The 23,496-nt window shown below is 49.9% G+C and overlaps 1 pseudogene across 1 annotated transcript in view; it reads right to left on the bottom strand.

Moving 5' to 3' along the window:
* The window catches only part of LOC143382708 (E3 ubiquitin-protein ligase RNF213-like), an 83,679-nt pseudogene that overhangs the window by 26,967 nt on the left and 33,216 nt on the right, over window positions 1-23,496 (bottom strand). The window contains exons 19-38 of the transcript XR_013154548.1: window positions 22,772-22,989; window positions 21,663-21,803; window positions 21,389-21,553; window positions 19,227-20,379; window positions 18,120-18,313; window positions 17,757-17,912; window positions 13,489-17,103; window positions 11,808-11,944; window positions 11,179-11,274; window positions 10,143-10,261; window positions 9,295-9,414; window positions 8,734-8,855; window positions 8,176-8,320; window positions 7,752-7,890; window positions 5,402-5,593; window positions 4,555-4,686; window positions 3,244-3,398; window positions 1,736-1,949; window positions 1,337-1,517; window positions 602-722 (exon numbers count right to left, since the gene is read on the bottom strand). The product of XR_013154548.1 is annotated as an E3 ubiquitin-protein ligase RNF213-like (transcript). The remainder of the gene's footprint in view (window positions 1-601; window positions 723-1,336; window positions 1,518-1,735; window positions 1,950-3,243; window positions 3,399-4,554; window positions 4,687-5,401; window positions 5,594-7,751; window positions 7,891-8,175; window positions 8,321-8,733; window positions 8,856-9,294; window positions 9,415-10,142; window positions 10,262-11,178; window positions 11,275-11,807; window positions 11,945-13,488; window positions 17,104-17,756; window positions 17,913-18,119; window positions 18,314-19,226; window positions 20,380-21,388; window positions 21,554-21,662; window positions 21,804-22,771; window positions 22,990-23,496) is intronic.

Below are 23,496 nucleotides of genomic sequence, written 5' to 3'. Positions count from 1 at the left end.
GCATTTCAAAGGCTGCATACCTGTCTACAATGGCCTTTCTCAGACACCCTGACAGTGGGCACTCTGGAGGTCAATGGCATTCCAACCACAGGATGAGATCACACAACAGTTACCCTAGCCCAGGTCATGGGGTGAAAGAGGTGGGAATCTGGTTGTGCTGAGTGACCATTGTTGCCAGACAGCCTGGCCACAGAGATGGTGGCTTTCTCTGAGGGGCACTGGTTGTGCTATCATTGGCTTTATCTGGTGTTGGGAGCAAAGGCTCAGTGGTTTTCTGTTCCCGTGGTCCAATGAATTGCGTGTATTTTGAAGTCCCCCACTGCAGTGGCATTCTCCTGCATCACTTTCACCCTGCTCAGGGTGGTGGTGACTTTGTCCCTGAGGGCTAGGATGCTGGCCTGCTCTAGGTCAGCTTGGAGGTGGGTGGAGCCTAACTCTTCAGCTCTTGCAAAGCATCCACAAGCAAGTTTCCTGCAAAAGTCCCGTTCTACATAGTCATTATTATCCCTAAGTGACATGCCACGATACAGCAATCAGGCAGGGCAAACTCATGAACAACACATGTCTCTGCATCCCACCAAGAGACATGCCCAGTGCTCACCTTGTCTAGTGAGAAGACGTACTTGGTCACCAGCTGACCCAGCTCAGGAATCTGGCTCCCGGTCCCCAGGAGCACGTGTTCCACAAAGAGTGCAATGGAGAAAACACGACTCCACTGGGTTCTGTCAAAAGAGGGTATTACACACTCAGCTCCAACAGAGAACTCGGAGACAGGAGGAGGGGATGAGAAGGCAGGTGTAAGGCAACACGGGAAGGCGAGCTGACAGGAGGGATTATCCACCAGCCCTGCCCTCAGCACTCCCCCGGCTCTCCATGCAGGCAGGACTTTGGGTCTCACTTTGCTATCTCAGCATGCTCAGCCTCTGTGCTCACTCTCTCATAATCCTGCACACAGTGAGTTCCTCTTGACCCTCACAGCATAGCACAGGTTGGGACCCTCCCCACCCTGAAGGCCTGCCCCTCTGCTTGCTCTGCCTGCCCCTGTCCATTCTAATGGCTCCTTGCCACCACAGTGGTTCTCCAGGTGCAGCTGAATAACCTGCCTTTCTGTGGCTCTGGGGCACCATGGCCTCCCTGCATGTGGTTATCCTCTTTCTCAAGCATCTAACGAGATGCCGGGCACTTGACAGGGTTCATCAAGCGCAGAGTGAGTGCACAAAGAGTCCTTCCCGTGGCAGGAGCACCTGCTCACCCTGCTGCCAGGTGTGCCAGGACCTGGAGTCCACTGATGATCACAGGCCGAGCATGCCAGGGAGAGCCGGGCTCTGGGTCTCACCTGACCTCCGCAGTGACAGCTCTGGCTATGCTCCCACTGCCTCGAAAGTACCCATCCGAGCAGACAAGCTCCAGTGGTATGGACAGCTTCTTCACCAGCTGCAGCCAGGCCTGGGGACTCGGCTTCAGGGTGTCTCTTATCAGCATTTCAGCACAGGCCATTGCAGCCAACACATCTAGTGGGAAGAGGAGAGTGGTCACATGACCCCACAGGGCCCCTTAGACCAGAGGTCCTGGCAGAGTGTGTCCTTGCATTCCAGGCTCATAACCTGCTCCTTTGGGTCTTGACAGGAAGCACTAGCCAGCTCTTCCCAACACCTCTGGGCTATGCTGACTCCCAGGCCCCTAAAGGGTCTCTCCTTGTGCTCCTGGGGACAGGCGCCTCCCGAGGGGGGCTATACCATCTCACTGCCAGCCATGTCTTGCTTCTGTACAACTTCAGTGAGGCTCTGTAGAATCTGTGGGTGGATGGTCAAGATTCTGGAGAAGTTGTGCAGCCGGGTCTTGAAATGTTGATAGGCCAGGTGCACCCACGGCAGGTAGAGCCCTTCCTCGGGCCTCTCTGAGGCTGCTTGCAGCTCACAGACACAGCACCACAGCGCCATCTGCAGAAACTGGGGTTTTGAAAGGTTTTCAGTATGAATTTTTAAATTATAGAGATGTTTTCCTGTGGGAAATCAGAACTATTCAAAAATCACAAAAAAGAGAATTACAACCCAGACTTCCTATCTTTCAATTGCTTTTCAGTAGAGCCTCTAGCCATTTTCTGAGCTGTGCCTTTCCTCAGAATCATCCTCAAATCAAGATCACTGTGTTCCTGATTTTTTTCCACTCAAGATTAGATTATGAGAATCCTCTATCACTCATCATCTGTGCAAACATTGTTTTTCAATGGTTGCAAACAACCATTTTAAAATGGACATACTATAATTTGTCCCTTCTTCACTTATTGGACATTTAAATTGTTTCTAATTCTTCATAATCAGACAAAAAGCAGGAAAACCTTGCTGTGAGCACCTACCTGGCCTCTGATGAGTAGCGGTGCGGGGGGGCAGGCTCTCCAATCACCCTGCCATGTGACCACTGCTCAGCATCTGCCCAGGAAGCCTGTAAGCCCTCCCTTCTTTTTGAAAACTCAGTTTTGCCAGATGAGCAGGTACAACTGGCATCTAGAGACTCTATATGTTCTCTTGAGTCACTGGTAGGGCTAAGCATGTGAGCAAAGCTTTCTAGAAACTTGCACAATTACACCCTGTGTAGCTGGCTTGTGACTTCTACCCATTTTAAAAATAAGAGTATATTCTGCTCCTTCTCCGCAAACTCCTCGCTAACCTTTCGTCATGCTGGCTAGAGTATATTCTCTCATATTCTCCATCTTCTTTTTCTGTTCTGCGTGTGACTACCAGGCAGCTGAGTTTCCATCTTGGGCTGGGCTCTGGCTCTGCAGTCAGCACTTGCCTGATGGGACTGAGGCTCTAGGTTTTCTCCCCAGCACCAAAAACAAAACCTATTAATCTTTCCACTGAATTTCACTTATTATTCTTACCTTAAGAGATCAGTTACATATTTATTTTAATTTTGTCAAGAGAAACTCAACAATTTCAAGAGGGGTGATACAAGGAATTTGGAAAGCTTCTTAAGTTACTAGAATGTGCATTCCTGGAGGCCTTGGGGAGTGATGAGGGTTGGCCCTGTGTTCTGAGAAGCTCAGGGGACATTCTCAGCCTAGTGTTCTGCATGGTTTCATTCTGTTCTAATGAATGCCTGGCACTTGACAAGTGCAGATGAACCTACATGGTAGCGCAGATGAACCTACATGGTAGCACTAGCTCTCAAAAGCTGAGTTCCCATGTTTGCCCCCAGTCCAGACCATGCAATTTCCACACATGACCTTGAGTGGATACCTACCTTCAGCTCCTCCCAGGTGGACACTCTCATGGTGAAGAGCAAGAAGTCCCTCAAGTAGCACTGAACCAGCTCCTGCTGCTGCTCTCCAGGGAGCTTGGCAAGAAACATGCCCAGGGGAGTCTGCTGGAAGATTTCTACTAACTTATCTGACCGTCCTGCAGGGAGGAAGCCAGAGTGGCTTGAGACAATTGAAGCCACAAGCTGAGAGAAGCTTGCTCCCCAGGAAGGAGAGCCATAGGCTAGAGCAGCCCCTATGGGTGACTCAGAGACAAAGTGATATTGGTTGCCTTATGGGACTGGAGAGTGGTGGATGTATAGACTAGGGGACACAGAAAGGAAGGCAGGATCAACATTCAATTTAGGCCATGCTAGCCCCAACAAGAAAAAATATCTGAGGGAATCTGAGTTTTGTGCTGCACAACTGTTCAGTGTAATGGGCTCCAATAACCCCGGGTTCCTAGGGAATCAGGACTGAGTGGGCTATTCATCAGGGCTGGGGCCAGAGACTATGCCAACCAGGGAGATTTGCCTTCCAGCAGATGGGGAGTTGGCTCCCAGCTGCACACTCTGCTGGACCAGCAGGGTTGGGTAGGGCATTGCCCCAGGTGAAGAAACACCCTCTCAGCAGGGAACAGACTGCTTCACATTGGTTTAGGATATGCAGCAGAATACAGACCCAGGAAAACAAGTTCACTTTGAACATACTGGTTCTCTAAGTAAATGTTGAAAAGATGAGTTCATGTGTACATGAAAGATGACTTTCAAAAACACAGCCCTGCCACTGGCTTTTCTGGAATGACTATGGTCAAACTCAGCCCCCAGCAAGTGACAACAAAGCACACACTCTCTAGCTTGTGTGACTCAGGATGGATGAACGGTTTAGCATGGAAGAAGGGGACACACTTTCATTGCTAGAATTTGCTGAGAAAGCTTAAAGGGGACCTTTCCTGGGTTTGAGCCTCAGGACAGGAATGGTCAACTTGCAGCAGGTAGCAAGCCCCGTCCCTGCTGGAACATGCTCCAGTTCACCAGCCTGCTGGTCAGTACACTACTAAATCACCTCACAGGCTCACTTGATGGTGTGACCTACAGGCTTCTGACTTCTTGACGACTCTCACTCCTTCAGCAGAAATTTCAAAATGAAGGCAGGACATGAACTTGAGCCTATTCCACATGCAAAGTGTGAAAACTACAAGTCCCAGAATTTACCAGGTGCTGGCTGCTGTCTGCCCACTGATGGTCAGGCAGTGTCTTTGTGGATAAAGACTGCTTCACCAGGGCTGCATTGGGCCCATCTTGAGCAGGTCTCACCTTTTACATCTATGATGTACTGGGCCTGGACCCAGAGCTCTTCCACATAGTCCCTGATTCTCCAGCTGAAGGGGACACTGTTGCAAGCACCCTCGGGAAGGCACCACGATGGAGGACATCTCACTCTTGGATCTGCAGTGAGGTGAGGTGAATGAGAGGTGAAGGTGCTATGGGCCAGAGGTGGCTCCACGGTAGAATGCTTGCCTGGCATGTGTAAGGCCCTGGGTTCCATCCCCTGCACCACATCAAAATAAAACAAGGCTGCATAGACAGTTGCTGTCTCCTTTTATGGCCAGGACTCCTGCTGAACAAGAACTGGTGGGCTACCTCATAACCCCTGTTTATAGATAGAATGAAAGCAGGCCACCTATGCAGGGCGTAGGAGGGGCCCAAAGCCTCAGGCAGAACCAGGTCTCCAGTGCCTGCGCCTGTCCCTCCCTTGCACCTTATTGGCCTACATTCCACAACTGAAGTCCCTGCAATCTGAACAGGAAACTTGGGAAGGCCCCGCACAAAACAGGGATACTGAGTCTGGTCTGATCAGAAGCTCGAGGTTGCCATCTCTGTCGATGAGAGAGATCATGCATAATGGAACATGAGCATGATTAAGGACATATTCTTTCCAAAGGGCAGTGTCCCCACTGCACACAGAGTCTAACCCGGCTTTCTGAGCTATCACAGGTGCCCTGAGAGAAGAAAATAAGGAGAGAGGAGATGGAACAAAGGCCTGCAGCATGCCATGGCCTCTAGGATGTAGAAGGAGCTGGCGAAACGTTCCTTGGAAAACAGAGCCTACATTCTCAAGCCCAGGAGAGCTACTGAGGGTGACGTGTGGATTTTCATTCACCTTATGTTATTCATCACAAGCGGAATGTTCAGCAACTTAGTGTTACTAAAAAGATACATCCACAGGTCCCGGGCCCAGGCTGGTGAGTCTGGTCTGATCAGAAGCTCGAGGTTGCCATCTCTGTCGATGAGAGAGATCATGCTGGCCAGCAGAGGCGTGACTGTGCCTTGGACTCGCTTCCAAAGGGTATGCCTGCAGCAGAGTGGGACAAGGGATAGGGGACAGTGGCTCAGTATCACAGCCAGTGCTGTTCTTGACACCTCCTTCCTCTGTGTCAACAAGCCATCTAGCTTACAAGCCAGGGCTGCAAATTGAAGTTTCTATCACTTTTAAGTACAAGAGATTCACAAATGCAATTGTCTTAAGATTAGTTAGCAGGACTGAATAGAACTTAATTCTACATCTAATAACAGTAACTAGTGCCTTGAAGAAATATTTGCTGCATTTTTATATAATTTTTTTCAGAACAAGCCTACTAGGTTCTATAAACAAATCAAATAAGAACCAACTTCACTAAAAAAAAATTAAATGAATATTTTAAGGAAAAAAAAAAGCAGCTATAGATAAAATATAATAAAGATGAAGAGACCAAACTAAATTTGATACAAAGTTAAATAAGAAAACATGTTTATCTAGAATTCGGCTTTTCTTATAGGTGTTTCTGTAACTAACCCTGAGTACTTTAGACTGACAGTGCTTAATTGGTTGAATTAACTACATCTCACGTTCATGCTAAAATGATATATTTTTTACTCATGATAAAAGACAAGAATTAATAAATATTTGTTTTGGGGGAAAAAAGTGAAGCCCTTTGTAGGGAATTTTTTTTTCCTGGATATATAGTACACAGGATTCTAGAGATAACTTAAAAACATCTACTGAGGAAAAAAAAAAAAAATCCATTAGGCAAGGACAATGACCTTGACTTAAGACCCCAGACTAGAACACACACAATGGATGTGGGGGAGGCGGTGAAAGGGGCCCTGGGCCGAAGCAGCTGAGAGCCCTGAAAAGTGCTCCAGAGTAACAGTCACCACAGAGGGTCTCCAAGAGACCAAATTTAAAACAACTTGAGAATCAAAAAAAAAAAATGAAGGCAACAGGCTACATAACATGATGAACTAAAAACCAGAGGACTCCTGGCCTAAAGGACTCCAAGGAGGCTGGCTATCTAGCCCCAAGGGTATGTGACATTAAGTCCCGGACACACAGTGCTGGTGAAGTGTCATGACATCCTGCCAGCCTCAGAAATGAGCATTGAGGGTACCATGCAAACAGGTCCAGTTGTTCTTGGGTGTTGCTGGTGACCATGGGGAAGAAACTGGTCTCGGGTGCTGTGGAGACCATGGGGCAGTGAAAAGGGAGGCTGGCAAACCCAGCAAGGCCAGAGCAACAGTGGCAAAGGGGCGATGGGACATGGCTTGGACATGTGCTAGGAAAGGGAGACAGACCATTCAGGGAGACAAAAGCATGTTCAGTTTCTGGGCTCACAAACTTCCTTCAGATAATGTAACTAGGAAAGAAGTCAAGGAGCACTGCAGAGCGAACTTGAAACGGAAAACTTCCTGTGGTGAGGAAGCCAGCACCCATGGGTCCTGGCCTCCCAGGACTCTGCCTTCGCCCACATTCCCCCTGTGGGCCACGTGGCGCAGCAGGCCTGGAGCCAGGGGGTCAGAAGGGCAGAGCTGGAGGGACCTGGAGAACCTCAGTGGCCTAAGATCATCCTGCCAACAGGTGGTTTCAGACCCTCAGACCCTCCATCTGAGACCCTGAGCAACCCTCCTGTCCCCATAGCACAGGCTCCTCAAAGGTTGTCTCAAGTCTGAAGAAAAGGGTCATGGTATTATAGGATAATAAATGATTACGGATAATAAATGACACTCCTGGGTCCTATTTTTGTACTTGCTGTTACTTCAAGCTGTAGGGATGGGAAGATAATTTCTGTTACTTCCCTGCACATAACCATCTCAATTTCAATAACCTTGAATGGAAAACCTGGCTTTGATTTATGACATGCTGGCCAACATCCTGAGAACAATTTTTTTTAAAGTTTTCTATTATGAAAAAAGTTAAGGACACAAAATCAGAGAAAGGAAGCCAACCATCCCCATGACCACCATTCAGGTGGCCAACAATCCACCAAGACCAACATCCCGGTGGCCAATAAACACCCTAGGACCACCACCTGCATGGCCAATAACCCACACATGCCCACCATCCAGGTCTGTTTTGGGCTCTTGGAGCAAAAACATAGCTCTGCCCCCTGCACAGGTAGAGAAAGAAACACCTGGTGTGCTCCTTCCCCTGGGATGGTATAGTAGGTCCCTGCACTGCCCACTGCTTGCAGTACCTGAAGGTGCCGGCCTCCTGGAGCACATCCTGGTTCGCAGCCTCTCGCCCCACCCACTCCTTCAGACTGCAGAGCTGGTTCTCTTCTTGCTTCTTTAGAAGGAAAGAGAGGCGCATCTTAGATATCCGCAAGAACGCGGCTGTGAAAAGGCAGAAAGGACATAATTTGGTCCACCTGTGGGCACCAAATTGGAGGCTCTGCTGTGCTGCTTGACCAGTTCTCCCGCAGAGGGAAGCTACAGGTCCTCTGGCCAGGCCACCTCTAGAGCAGAATTCATGAGATGTCCTGAGATTCCCGCTATGCCAGCTGCATCTGCCAAGCCACAGAAACCTAGAAGGGCAGCTCTCCATACTCAGCCAACTGATTCCCACTGCTCAGGAAGGGTTTGCTGGACTAGGATGAGAAGCAGGGACATGACTCATACCACTGCACACACTATCCCTGTTCAAGAGGCTGAGGAGGATGGTGACTCTCCTCATGTTGCGTGGGCAGCTCTCCTAGTCCCTGAGCATCCCCACGGCACTTTGCACATAGCTCCTCAGCAGTCTGGTGGTGTCCAGGACCTGTGCCTGCCAAGGGAGACAGCACATCGTCTGCTGCTGCCATGTCCAGGGAGGGTGAAAGCTACGCTACCCACACGAGAAGGTGGCCTGGTGTCCAGCTCCCCAAATCAGCAGTGACCAGTCTCCATGGTGAAGCTGACCTACTGACCTCACCCGGCTGATTCCTGTGTACTGCCCAACCCCCAGAGGACCACTGGCAAGGTGATGGCTGACATCTCGAATTTGGCCAGTAGTTGAGGGACAGCTCCTAGAGCTAACTAAGAGCCTTCATAAAGAAGGGAAAGGCAGATCTTGTCCTGGTAAGTCCCCTACACTTCCAGCATAAAGAGAAGGCAAGACTCAGTCTGACTCTGGCACAGCTGCCTGTGCTTCTCCAGATCAGCCACCTGCAGCCAACAGGGGAACAGAGGAGAACTCACTTCACTGCCCCGCAGGTCCGCAGTATCCCATTCCATCTCCTCAGAAACTTCCTTTTCCATTTCCATTTCTGCCACCTCCCCTGACTTGCTGGTCTCTGCCTCCATCACCTCCTCCTGGTTGCCTTTCGCTGCAAATGAAGGGAATACAATCAAGTCACCACTTGGAGAAGGAAGGGGGTAGGTAGTATCAGGTCTGTGCCTAGGCTGAGCCTCACCAGGGTTTCCTGTCCCAAGCTTCAGTGGCAGCTCCAGTTGAGGGGACATCCATCATCCACTAGTCAGGTGCCCCACAGCCTGGGCTGAGGGCTGGCACATGACCCACAGCACACCAGCTGATACACTAGATGCTGCTCCTTGGCCTTCCCAAGGCTCTGGTTATGTTGACCATGAGCCAGGCAGTTCAGTGCCACATTCTGAGTTCCTGCTGCAGACAGGTGCCAAGACTCAAAGGTGACTCAAATGTGGCAGCCCTGACTCCAGCTTCACAGGAGGCTGCCTAACTTGGCACCTTTCACCTGCCTTTCGGCCCCCACCTCTGCAGTCTGTCACCTTGCAACTCACACTTTGGGCTGCCTCCTGGCATGAACAGCTGGCTGATGGTGACACTCTGCAGCTTAGTCACATCAGCAGCCATGACTGTGGACCTTCGGAGGTCATCAATGTGCACAGACTGCCACAGCCCTGTGAAGAACAAAGTCTCCAAGTCTTCTCATATCTTTCTGCTTTCTTCTTGTCTGTCATGAGTAGGGGCACACCTCTGTCCAGATGCTCAATCACACTACTGTCAGAGTGATGATTGGTACCTCAAAGCCTACATCCCCAAACACACCAAAACCCATCAGACCCCCTACATCACATCAGCACACTCACCATCAACATGGGTGTTGAGGCTGATTTATATAGTCATGCAAAGTCTCCATGGATCCTGTTCACAGTTCTTTACGTTCATCTTACCGTACTTACTGTCCCATAATTAGAAAGTGCTGCAAGGTGCTGACAGTTTGACTTTCCATCTATAAAATTATTAAACTTGTTTCCCTCTTTCCAAAATACCAATTGTCTTACATAAGCCAACCGGTGACCTTCCACAAAAAAAGGGATGGGCTGATTTGAACACAGTACTTTCCCAGGAGCAGGCAAAGGAGTCAGCACTAGGGCTGGTTTGAAAGGGGAAGATCTCTGAGTCATTTGTATAATGAAGAGTGGGAGCAGGAGTGTGTCCCGTGCACTCCTGAGGTACACCAGGCCATGCTGACACAGCAGCAGCAAGTCCCAGAGCGATGGCTGTGAACAGTGAGCCCAGAGAAGCCCAGAGACAGATGGGGTTGGTGTCTGACCTAGATGCAGCATGGGACCCCAAGAGGCAGCTCAGACATACTTAAAGGCAGTCACTCATCTTTCGGCCCTACCTCCATGGAATCCCATGTAGGATGCTCTATTCCTCATCTGGGACAGTTTTGTGATGAAATAGAAGAAGACGCAGCCCTGAGTTCCTTGTATTTTGTTGATTTCATTAATAGCAGAATACCTATTGAGAAAACAAAAATCAAAACAAAGCAAGCAATGGAGCAAAAGCTAAGGTGTGAGATGGCTGCCACGTCCCAGGAGCTGTTGGGGCTTTACCACATTCCATACATTTCCAGGGGCCACCACATCTCTCGTGAGAGGAGAAGGGTGGCTTCCAATTGGCAGGATCACTTCCTACCTCTCACTGCTGATCAGAATCCCCACCCGCCCTGCAGGTCTCAGGGCACCCACATGCCAGAGGTTGGGGCTTACTGGCCTTCCCATTTTGAGAAAGTACAGTGTGGTATGGTGGCCCTTGCACACCCAGTGGCCGCAGACCACCTCCCTATAGGATCTGGCTGGGCCTTAACTTGTACTAGGCTCCCAGTGCTTTAAAGGGGCAGAAGTCACTCTTAATTACATGAGGTAACAGAACACAGCAATTTAAAGCAACAGATTTATGAACACCACAAAAATGTTCAATAAATATTAATTTATTTATATAGTCTTACTGCCCTTAAACTTATGATAAGTTCTTTTCTTTTTTTTTAGGCAATACTGGGGATCAAACCTAGGGCCTCAGACATGCCAGGCAAGTGCTATACCACCAAGCTACATCTCAGACTGAACTTTAATTTTAATTATGTGATTCAAAATCAAAATGATCAAAAAAGGACTGTAAATGACTGCACACACAGCTTTAACACATTCTCCTAACTACAAAAATTCCATTATTGACAGGTCTTGCATTCCACAATTTCTGTGCCATTACTGGCCTTTTCCTTCATCCTTTACCCTCTAGCTTCTCTAGCCCATGTCAGGAGCTGGGAGGGAGAGTCATTCTTATTTCCACACTGTTTTCATGGAAAAAAATTCTTCAGGATGTCCTGGGGAGATTTTGGCTTCCTATGTTTTTCTAGAAAACTACTGAGAACATACTTAGCTGATGCAATGAGCTGAACACTGTGAGCGCCATCATCAAAATCCATCTGGACAATGAGGATTTTATGTCTGTCTGTCTTCATTAAGCTGCTTCTGAAAGGAAAAGAGAATCACCCAAGTGAGTCCTCTGTCCTAAAACACGGGCAGCCACAGCTCAGGAGGCTAAGGTAGGAGGGTCACCAGTTCCAGGCTAGCCTCAGAAACACAGCCAGACCCTATCTCAGAATTAATAATAATAAAAATTAGGGCTGGGGATGTGGCTCAGTGGTAGAGCAGCCCTGGGTTCAATCCCCAGCACAAGCAAAAAACAAAACAAACAAAAACATGGATCATAACACTCCACAAAGTGAAGGGAAACACAGGCCATGCAGAACCCAGCATCCAGGTGGGGTCTCCCTCCACAAGGTGAGGATGCAATCCAATGGAGAAGAAAAGGGCCACACAGTGCTCAGGAGACAGACGGACACAGCTGTCTTACAACTGGGGCCAGAGGGGCATACCAGGAGGCTGAGCAATGAGCCTCCATAGTACTCAGAGTTCCTTACAAGTGGTTACCACACCCTGGCATGCAATACCACGTTCCCAGGGCAGGGGCCAAGGGTGATGGGGCAGGCAGGGCACCTCACCGGACTTCCTTGGGGAATGAGTACTCAGTGTCAAACTGCTGCAGTGACAGGATCACAGGCTTAGGGGCCAAGCCCTTCACCTCTGCCCCTAGAGCTTCGCAGTCACAGTTCGTCAGCAGTCTGGAGAAGGTGGTGACCTACAAAATGGGCACACAAGCAATCAGCAGAATTTAAGCAAGAGCACAGAGCACCAGGTCAGAACCCAGGGCCAGTGGGCACTCAGACAGAAAGAAGCCCAACCCAGAGCAGTTTTTATATACAAGGAGTGGCTGAGGCAAGCAGAACCTCCAGGGTCAACAGATGGCCGAGAGAATACTTGCCCTGACTAAAAGATGCTTTGATCTCCTCCTGAGAGGTCAATGTCTCTCTTCTTGCTTTTTTCCCTACCTGGGAGCCTCCTGATCCTTTAGGGTTCAGAACAATGCCATTTCTTCTTGTAATCTTATTTCATGCTATCAGGAGTTAGCCACTGGCAATGCTCCCTCCCCTCAGTAATTCTCCATTCTCTGCCATGGACCACACCCCATAGTGCAAACCCAGACATCACCAGGCACATAAGCTCTCCAGACCCCATTTTTTTTTGTACCAGGGATTTAATGCAGGGGTGTCTAACCACTAAGCAATAACACAACCCTTCCTTTTAGTTTTTATTTCGAGACAGGGACTTGCTAAGTTACTTAGGGCCTCCATAAGTTGCTGAGGCTGGCTTTGAACTCTCAATCCTCTTGCCTCAGCCTCCCAAGCCACTGGGATTATAGGCATGTGTCACTCCACCTGGATCTAGTCCCCTTCTCTGGGCCTGTCCTTACTGACAAGCTTCCTATTCCTACATCCAACCACACAGCAGACATCCAAACCTATTCAAAACAGATGTCACCACTGGCTCCCAAACCCATCGTTCCTTCCTGGGAACTCCATGATGATAGCACAAAGTGACAGTGAGCTCAGGAAGGCTGTCCTCCACCTCCTGCCACCCTCCATGGAATTGATGATCAGCCCACCCATGCTGCCAGCTAACCATTTGCAGTTTGCACCATGCCAGAACTTCCTGACAGATCTATCCTCTCAATGTCACTCTCTTACTCCACTGTCTTTCCATCACCCAGTCATTGGGGCATGTCTACGTACACTTTCATTCATAGCTCCTCTCTGTGCAGTCAAGACCAAGCTCAAGGCTATCTACAAGGCCCTCCACATGTCTCTCCACCTATCCCCTCCCCACAACCCAGCACTCACAGCTTGAATTTCAAGCTCTGTCAGCAGTCCCTTCCTGGTCTCCTGCACAGATGCAAATTAAGACTCAACACCTGTGCCCCAAGGATCCCTCTGCCTCTGACACATACACAGTCAGCCCTCCCAGCGGGCCAGTGTCTTTAAGGAGAACCAACCTCGTCCATTATGAGAAGCTGTCCAAGAATGAGAAGTAGGCCAATCACTTATAACCCGGGTGGGCCCAGCACTCTGGGAAGTGAACATTGTGCCCAGTGCTGCTGTCAGAGGAGAGCTCTGCTCACAAACAGGTGAGAGAGACAAAAATGGACTTATCCTCGTTTTGCCTAACATGGAGGGGACATACTGGTTTTCCTTCTGAACAGTGCCTTAAATGGAGTTGAGACCTTCTGGCACCAGAGAGCAAGGGCTCTTGGGTGAAAGAAAAAGGAAAGGCTATGGGGGCAGTCACCTCTGTGAAGATGGCGTGGCGCTCCAGGTCCGCATTGTGAAGTTGGGCCTGGAGGAAATCTGCAAAGGAGTGGTGCTGCTGCTTGTTCCAGTATTCCTGGGACAGGGTCTGTGCAGCAAATGAACCTAGTGTGGAGGTGCTCAGCCGCACCACAGCATCTGGTGTGGCACAGTCCAGCAGGATCAGCTTGGCCTCCTCAGATACTCTATGATACAGCTCCTGTGTCAGGTCCCCAGGGCCCTGCCTCTCCACAGCCTGCAGTACCACAGAGGCACAGGCGTCAGAGTGGTAGCCGATGAAGACGTCAGCAGGGCTGTACTTGTGCCCAGCCAGGAACTGATGGGCCTTCACGTCAGCAAACTGCTCTGCCCACTGCATGAGCTCCTGCACAATGCTCTTCTGCCACCCCTGCAGCACCAAGCTGAGGTCCAGGTAGTGCTTCTCCAGCCGGTTAATGAGGGGCACGGGGAACTGCTCGTACACCACATTTTTCTCCTCAATGACAATCACACGGAAGTCAGGGTGGACCCGACACTTGATGCGATGGGTGCCGAGCCCGAGGTCCACGTACTTCTGGCCCCCGAGGTAGACATAGTACTGGCTGAGCGCATCGTACAGGCTCTCATAGAGGTGCTGCAGGTTCAGCAGCACCACCATCTTGCCAGTCTCCATGCAGATCTTCACCCGGTTGATGTTTCTGCAGATCTGGGTGTACTCCTGGTCCCAGGGAAAAATGGAACCAAAGATGATCTCGGGCTGCTGGTCCTCACTGAAGAATGACTGCTGCAAGATCTGCAGGGCCACATAGTTTTGGGTCAGTATGAGCAAGTAGTGGGATTCAGCTTCTTCCGGTTCCCCTACTGCTGGGAGTATGTTCTGCATACTCCCACAAATGTTCTGCTTGATGAGCTCCAGGGTGCTGACCTCTTCCACACACCCGGCCTCAGGTAAACTGGCCATGAAGATGTCCAAAGCAGGGATGTCATCTTTGCCACTGAAGTTCCGAAGGACTGCCTGTGCAATATCCTGTGGAGAAGGCTTCATGTTAGATGCTCTGGCGGTGGCGAAGACCATCTTGATGAGGCTATAGTAGTCGCGAAGCCCAAAGAATTCCTTGTTCTGCCTGCTGCACACTGTTTCATAGGCCTTGGCAAAAGGAGCGAAGTACCCTCGGACCCTGTCCTGCACCAGGCTGTCTGAAGAGCAGATCCCTCTGGCACTCTCTATGAGCTCCTTCTCACTGGGGCTGTCGCGGGACACAAAGATGCCCCGGTTCATCTTGGCAGGGTCGAGGGCCCAGTTGGAAATACCTAAGAAGCCGACTTTCTGGTGGGGGGCAGGATCACCTTCAATGCACCCGTCTTCCAGCAGTGGGTGCAGAGCCTTCAGGGGCATTTGGGGGGAATCTTCTGCCAAGCCAACCTCATCCAACACCACCACAGACACCTACTGCTGCAGGTCCTTCCCCTGCTGGAAGCGAGCACACTGCTTGAAAGTGTTTATGATGCCCTGTGGGGTGCAGTGGGGGCTACACTGGAACGACACCAGATGGACCTGCTTCAGGCTGCGGAAGAGAGCGGAGTGCGCGGCCTGGCCCTGCATGGCATCTGCAACTATGGTCTTGGAAAGAGATTTGGAGGTGCCAGGCTTTCCCACAAGGAAGAGGGGTATCTTCAGCTCAATGCAGATGATCATCATGAAGACGTTTTCCTTCAGAGCCAAGTTCTTGGCTATGGTTTTCCTCAGAGGCACCCCACTCAGGAAAAGATCCTGTGCATGCGTGATCTCGTCCAGGATGACCCCACTGTTGTCATATGGTTCTGGAAAATACCTGCAAATGGCTCTGCGGTAGGACTCCTTCTCCTTTAGGGAGGCGTGGTAACAGACCCCCACAGCCATCACCAGGGACCAGAGGACGGAGTCTCTCCTGAAGTTATTTTTGCTGACTCTGGTCTCACAGAGAAAGGTGTTCAGCTTCACCAAGAGCATCTCGCTGCGGCCATGAAACCATGTGAACACCTTCACACAGCGCTCCACATCCCGGAGGATGACGAAACTGCACTCACTTTCAGTGTTCCTCATGAACCTCTGAGAGACAGAGAGCACTTCTGTGATCACATGAGTCTCGTCCTCACTGATCCTGACGTGGTCCACCAGTCTCTGCACAATCTGCTGGATGTAGAGCTTTTCAGCAGTGTCATTCAGTTGCCCAAAGTCCCACACCAGAGGAATCAGGCTCAGGGGCAGGGCATGGACACGGTACACCAGCTGCCTGAGGGGAATAGAGCCCAGCCTATCTGCTGTCTCCTCTGCACTGACCCTGTACCCCAAACCAGCTGACTCCAAACAGCAGATGGTCTCCTGGGAGTGCTTCCTGTAAGGGTTGCAGACAGCTATTATGTGCAAGCCTGAGTCCTTCTCCAGGGGCTTGCCATCCACGGTCTGGTCACACAAGATTTCCTTAATACAGCTTATGGCTTCTGTTGTGTTGGCTTCATCAAAGAACAAGATGGTGTCCAGCTGGTGTTGGTCTTTATCATATAAGGCAGTTTTCTCAGCCTCCAAGACTTTGGAGTGGACCATGGCTGTGGTTGTTCCTCCATGAACCTTGACCAACTTCATGGTCTCAGCCTGGGTACCAGCACGCCACAGATCACAAAGGAATTTAATGAGCCTGGTTTTCCCACAGCCTGTTTCTCCCATGATGATAACTGGGATCCCACAGCGGAATCGCATCTCAATGGCCAGAATCTTGAGCATGTTGTCTGTTGTAAGCTCATATGTTTCATCGGGATCAAGGGCCTGAGGAATTCCTAGTGATTGGCAGAGTCTCAAGAGTTTCTTATGTCTGGGCAGATTATCAAAGTCAACATTAAAGGGCACCCTCTGAAGCAACAGCCCCTTGTACAGTTCTTGTGTCATGACATCTTTCCTGATTATCTCCCCATTGAGATGGTTGATGGCATCAACGCTGCCATTCTCATTGGGCCGAAGATGGAAGCCTATGAATGTCATGGTCTCGTGGTCACCATTGAAGAACACATATGCGTGAGGCTCTGACTCCCACCTCCTCCAGAGAGTGAAGGGGGTGAGCTCTTCCTCCTCAACCCCATCCATGGTGACCATGTGCTTCCCTGGGCTCTGGTCAGAGATATGAAGCGTTGGTGTGGCAAAGTCTCTTGCCATGAAGATCATGAAGGTGACCACAAAATTCTTGAAGCCTGGTAGTGTAAATCCAGGAAAGCCTGGATTACAGAACATACAGGCCTCACAGTCCTTGAGCTGACAGTTGAGGAACCGAGCAAAGTTCTGGAGCTCTGACCAGGAGGGGTTGATGACCCCACAATATATGAGGAGGTGCTGGATGCACTCCCCTAGGGTACCTTCAACAGAGCCTGCTTGGTATTGAAATGTGTCTAGGTTTTGTTTTTGATGGAATCTTTTCAAATATTGGTAAGGTCTTTGGAAAGTGGCACTGCGGAATTCTCTCTCGTCCATTCCAGGCTCTCTGAAACTTCTCTCAGGGCTCAGCTCCATGGCTATCACTTCTTTGGGAGGTCTGCAGGTGACTCTGGGGAAGATGTCAAGAAAACTAAACTGGGGGGCATGTGAATTCTGCAAAGGAGAGACATAAATATAACTTAGAACTTGATTTCCTGAAAGATGCCCATGTATATTAACCCTCCACGCGATCTACTCAGGATTGGCCTTTATGAAAACAATCACTTAAATACACAGCGATTGTTTGCATTCTGCAGCCTCTCATTCACAGAGGCTGGCATCTGCACCTTAGGGTATTAAAGAAGCTCAACTACAGTAGCTGTATTATTAACCAGGAATCCATTTCCAACCCAGTCTCCTGTGGCGTGATCTCTCCTCCAAGCACGAACACATGTGCGACCATAGAACTCCCACCAGCTAATGGCTTTCTATGTGCAAAGTCGCCCTGCTATCTTCACTGGCAGGAAAAGAGACAATGGCCATCAACAGAGGAATCTCCTGCATACTCAGCACAGGTGAGACTCAACCCAGACATAGCATGGATCTGACAGATCCAGACAAATGCAAGACGCTGCCAATCAATAAATACGAGAGCATTCTCATTCCAGATATCATTAAGATCTAAGTCTAAGCATGCATTTCACCTTACACATACTCGCTGCTCCCTTAACATGAAAGTGGGAAACAATTAAGATGTGTCAACTCAGGCCATAGGCCACAGCAGCAAAGGTGTGCTGTGATCACCTGCAAATGCCCTGTGTGCTTACCAGCTTTGAAGACCTCTTTGGCAGTACTGAATTTCCTACTGGGATTTCAATGATATATAAATGGCATGGGTTCCGAAGCCACATTTTCCCACTTATATCCATTAGGTATTGTAAAATGAGGAGTTTGAAAAGAAAAACCCAAGTTCCAGTCTGTACCTAAAGACAGAGAAGCATGAGTTGAAAATACACAAACGCCAACCATTTCTTTCAACCCCCAGGACCCTCCTGTCTTGTTCCTGAAGAGAAGGGTACTGACCACAGGTAGGTGTAAAAAGAAGGGACTCTTCATACAGGGAGAAGCAAGTAGGGCCCTTGGAATTACACCTTCTGATGTGGCCATTCAGCTGCCATATAGGCACTTACCGAAGCAGTCACATCAAAGTGGAATATCATAGGCGTTTTCCGAAACTGAGCATCCCAGAAAGATAGGAGGGAGTCCAGGATGCGGCCTTCATCCACCTGAGTGTCAGTCAACCGAACAATCTTTAAAGGCACCTTTTCACTATTTAACTTCTTTTTCAGTTTTTCATGCAATCTCTTCACATAGAGAGACTTCCCTGTAATGTTAAAATAAGGAAATGAGATCCCAAGCCCATGGACCAAGAGGAACAGAATCCGGAGAGATTAGAAGTTACTTCTTAGGCAAGAGCAGTGGCATACACTTGTAATCCCAGGAGCTTGGGAGGCTGAGGCAGGAAGATTGCAAATTCAAGGCCAGCCTCAGCAACTTAGTGAGGCCCTAAACAACTTAGTGAGACCATGTCTCAAAATAAAAAATAAAAAAGGCTGAGGATATGGCTCAGTGATAGGGCACCCCTGAGGTAAATCCCCATTTAAAAAAAAAAAAAAAAAAAAAAAAAAAAAAAAACAGCTACTTCTCTATGTAAAAATCAAAACTGATGCAATGGAACATCAGATTAGAGCATAATTGCACCATGAAGCCAGAGTCCCTAGCTGTCACCCACTCAGCATCCTGGCATTCTCCATGAGGACAGCAGTGGAAGTATAATAAAGTAAAAGCAGAGGCATGTCCTGAGCAGGGAGGGGAGGGCAGGTTTTGTCCTGACAGGGCACAGTGATGCTCATGGGATGAAATCAACAAAATGGAAGTCACCACCTCTTATTAAGGACACATGACAGTGACTGAAGGGAGGGTGCAAAGCACTCTTCTCCTGGAGCCAGAGCAGCTGTGCCTCCTCTGATCACACCAATGTGACCCAGAAGAGGTCAAGAGTTTACACAAGAAAAAAGTGACCTGCAGAGAAGTCCATGCCAGGAGGAGCTGGGCTCCCAGAAACTACAACCTGGGTGGAAAGGGGGCCCCTTCTAGAGGAAGCACTGACTGCAGGGAGTCAGACCCTCCTGAGACTCACTTTCCCACCTGCAGAGAGGTGTCATCTGAGGTGCCCACTGCTGCAGAGGCAGGGGTCATTGGGAAGCCCTGCCTTCCCACCCCAGCGCTCTCATTACCAACTCCGGCTCTCTCTGAGGCCACGAACCCCACACACATCCGGTCTCTGAACACAGCTGCCACCGACAGGGTCTGTGCTGGGACCTGGTAGTGATGTGCCAGGTAGTCCTGGATGGCATGGAGGGGTGCCTGGGGGATGAGGTGGACTTTGTACTGGCTAAAGGCTGAGGGCAGGTAGCACCATTCCCGTGCCGCGACGCAGACCACCACCAGCTGGTAGTCCTCCCGGGGACACTGTGTGCACAGGCTGCGGAAGAAGGCCTCTGCCTGGCAGGCCACCTCGTAGCTCAGCTGATCCGCAAACAGCAGGCTGTAGCCCTCGTGCCCCTGGGAAACCGGGGCCAGGCAGCAGTGCAAGAACAGGGCAACCTCCTCAAATGTGGTCCCTGGGGTGCAGAGTAGCACCTCATCGAAAGTGGGCAGGGGCTGACCTGGGGCCTGCATGTAGATGGCCAAGGTAGCCAACAGCACCTCAGAATGGCCACACAAGACCAGGTTGGGCTGGCCAGCCTGCAGGCCCATGGGGAGAGACCGCTCCACAGGAGGCCTGCCCATCCTGGCCAGGCGAGCCAGACAATGGCCCAGGGCCTCCAGGTCCAGGCAGCCAGGCAGAAAGACACTCATGCTCTCCAGGAACTGTTCCATGGTGGCCCTCAGCTTGGTCACCAGGCTGATCTCAGCGGATTGCAATGGAGGTAATTTTTCCATCACTGTCCTCACGTGGTGTCTGGGAGCCTCACTGAACCCCTTGGTGGCTTTTAAGACATCAGCTGGGGTGCAGTTGACTTTGATGAAGGACAGCATCATGAGGGCAGCTTCGCTGGGACTCTGCTTCCTGAGCTCGGTGCTCAGGAGGACCAGCTGCTCGGCCGTGTAGAAGTTGAGGTAGAAGTGCTCCCTGCGCTTTCTGCTCACCAGCTCCTTCCAGTCTTCCAGGAAGTGCTCCATCTGCCTGCAGAGGGCTTCCAGGAGCTGGGTGACGTCCCCACTCTCTGTCAACTGGCTTACCAACTCCAAGTGGAAGTCCATGCAGATGGAGATGCCATTCCTGGGGCAGCAGTAGACCTCGGCAGTCCAGGTCCGGAACAGCATGTTTCCCGCAGAGTACAGGTTCAGGAAGGCTTGAATGAGCCGCTGCACATAGCAGAATAACTGGGGGAAACAAGGGCATAAGGCAGATGTCACAGTGAGCTACTGCAGGGGGACATGCTAATCTAGACACACATGGGTTCTAAGTCAAGGGTTTTGGGTTCACTCCTCCTTCAGGGTCATTGGGAAACACGAAAAGCCTAGAAGAGGGCAGCTACCTTCAGGAAGAGATCAGGTGGCAGATAAGAATGTTGACTGTGGGCTGGGCTGGTCTCAGTGGTAGAGCACTTGCCTAGTATGTGCCAGGACCTGGCTCTATGGCTGCACTGGAGGAAAAATTGTCTACTGTGAAGTGCAAATAAACTGTAAGGAAAGAACCTATAACAGGAGTGGGGGGAGGGAGGGAGGAGTGGGGGGAGAGAGAGAGAGAGAGAGAGAGGGAGAAGGAGGGAAGAGAAAGAGAGAGAGACTATTACAAAACCAACAACCTATATCTACAATTATTTTAGGGTTTTTTTGGTTTATTTTTTTTTGGTGGGGGTTGCTACCAGGGATTGAACCCAGGGTGTTATACCATTGAGTTATGTTCCCGCCCTTTTTCATTTTGAGACAGGATCTCACTAAGTTGCTGACGCTGGCCTCTAACTTACACTCTTCCTGACTCCGTCCTGAGTCACTGGTATTACAGGCATGTGCCACCACACCTGGCTCAGTTACTTTAGTTTTGATGAAGAGTGCCCATTAGAATATTGAGGTGTTTGACTTTGCCAATTTACAGAGTAAATGAAGCCATTCATACTTCTTCTCAGAACTATCTACTTGGTTACCTCCTGCTAAATGCAGCTGATTAACCACCAGTGGTGACAAATCTAAAGGATGCCTCCAGGGCCTCCAGGGCCTCCAGGGCCTGTCCCACCTCAGATGTGGCTCCAGGCAAGGTGCACCCTGCAGACCCACAAGCTCCACTCTCTGGAGCCACTCTGTCCACCAGAAGCCAACCCCTGCCCCTTCCCCTTTGCAGGAAGCAGGGCAGTGAGCATGCCCAGCCTGAGGCAACAGGGCACCTGCCCACCTGAGAAAACCTCTCCACTTCCATATTCTTGTGGTCTTTCTTGCCAGACATCAGCATCAGCTTGTTTAAAAGATCCTTCAGCTCTTCTAAAGTGTAGGAGCGCTCTGGCTCCAGGCCACTGTGACCCCCAGGGAGGATCAGGTGCAGGATGGCATCTGGGGAGATCTGGGAGGCAAAATGTGATTAGAAGCCATTTTCTGGTGGCTAAAACGCTCACTCTGCAGCAGACCAGTGCATGCCACCAACAGTGCACCTGGAATCTGGGAGGGCTCACCTTGTGGTCGCTTGTGGATGCCCTGATCTCATAGATGCCTCTGCTGTTGATTGCTGTGGCCAGAGACAGAGACGAGAGCTCAATGGACCCATGGGTTTTCTTCACTGTCTTCAGCCACTCCAAGTTCCTAGCAGAATCTCGCTGTTGGAACAAAAGCAGAGAACATGGGCCAGGGTTCGAATGACTATCTTCCTGGATGTCCTCCTCCTGCCTCTGCCCTTGCTGGGCAAACTCCAGCCACCCTCCTCTAGGACTCCAGGCATAACTTCTTGCCTGAGGCTGCCTCAGGTACCCCTGCCTGTTCCCTCAGGACCCTGCCTGTTCCTCAGGACCCTGACCACTCATTGTGGCTGCACTGGTGCCAGGTTTCTAGCTGACACTTGGAATGCACTTGGCCTGCACTTATGGTTGATTGGTAAGATAGCCACAGGACGTGCTCTCTGGTGGCAGGCCACCATCCTCCTGGGTTCCCAGAACAAAGGCCCTCTGAGGAGAGATGGTTGACTGAACAGGAGCCCTAAATTCTTAATGTCCTGCATTGGTCCCTGAGCATGACCAGAAGAACAGAAAAAATCGCAACAGAAAATGAGCTTCTAGCAGAAAAACTGCAAACTGCTCTCTCTGTCCATCTCCCCACCCTCCAACCACATACGGGACTGTCCCAAGGCTGGTGCAGGCCTCTGGACATCTCTTCTCATTGGGTAAGTTATGAGTGTAAGTTTACTCAGACGCTGGTACAGGTAGTTTACTTAAATGTTTTATTTTTCTGATAAAAAAATTAATCAACATCAATTGTGAAAAATACCAAAAAGTAACTAAATAAAAGGACAGTTACTAAATTCAGAGAAAACTGCTGCACACCCTTTCACACGCGTCTTACTGTGCTCTTTCCACACTTGTCCTGTAGGGTGGTGACTGCTCTTGACATGCAGCTCTGTAGTTCTCTTCCAACCCAAGACAAAGAAAGCATTTCCATAGTGAAGAAAATCTGGTTTTAAACATCAGTTTAAATGGCTGCCTACACGCCTCCATGCCCACGTGCCCTCAAAGCACAGCTGCTTCCCAAGGCTGCAAGACCTCCACACCTTGGAATCAGGAACAAAACTCACCAGCTTACTGGGCAGATGGGGGTCATTTTGCAGAGCCTTCCAGAGTTCTCTTAAAATTTCCATGAACTTTCTGAAGTCTGCCTTCTTGTCCAGCTTATACAGCAGGGACGCATAGCCCTGCACAGCATCATGGAAGCAGGCCACCCGGTCCACGTCAATGTCGCTTTCTCCAGCTGAGATGGAGGCCAGGTCCACAAATACCTTGAGCTCGGTGATGCCTGGGGCAGAGAGGGAGTCAGCACAGGACCACTCCATGATGCTGCACAACTCTCACCTGGGGCAAGATCCTTCGTGAGGCCATCGATAGACACTAAGTAAACACCTAGCGTGTGTGGCACTTCCTGCCTCCCGTTAGGACACCAGGACACATTTTCTTTTGCAGCATATGATGACACCACTGACCAGCATCTAATGTTTACCAAACAATGTCCCAGGCACTGGTCTAGGCTTGTGTGTACCTTATTTCCTTTAATCTACAAACACTATCACCCAAACAAAAACACGTTCCATTGGTAAATAATTTGAATCAAATGTATGATATGTCAAGATCATTGTAATGTTTTGAGCAACTAATAAAAAAAATAATAATAATAATGGGCAATCAGTTATTTAAAAAACTGAGATAATTCCCCTAGGTTAATTACTAATCAAAGAATGTAAGTCAAAGCAGACTCAGGAGTACAAGGTGGAAGCAGCAAAGCTCTGGATGAGAGCTGGAGCCAGTG

This window comes from Callospermophilus lateralis, chromosome 17 (genome assembly GCF_048772815.1).
Source record: "Callospermophilus lateralis isolate mCalLat2 chromosome 17, mCalLat2.hap1, whole genome shotgun sequence".
Lineage (NCBI taxonomy): Eukaryota > Metazoa > Chordata > Mammalia > Rodentia > Sciuridae > Callospermophilus > Callospermophilus lateralis.
Note: the sequence above shows the minus strand (reverse complement) of the source record. Positions and strands in the feature narration are given on the sequence as shown.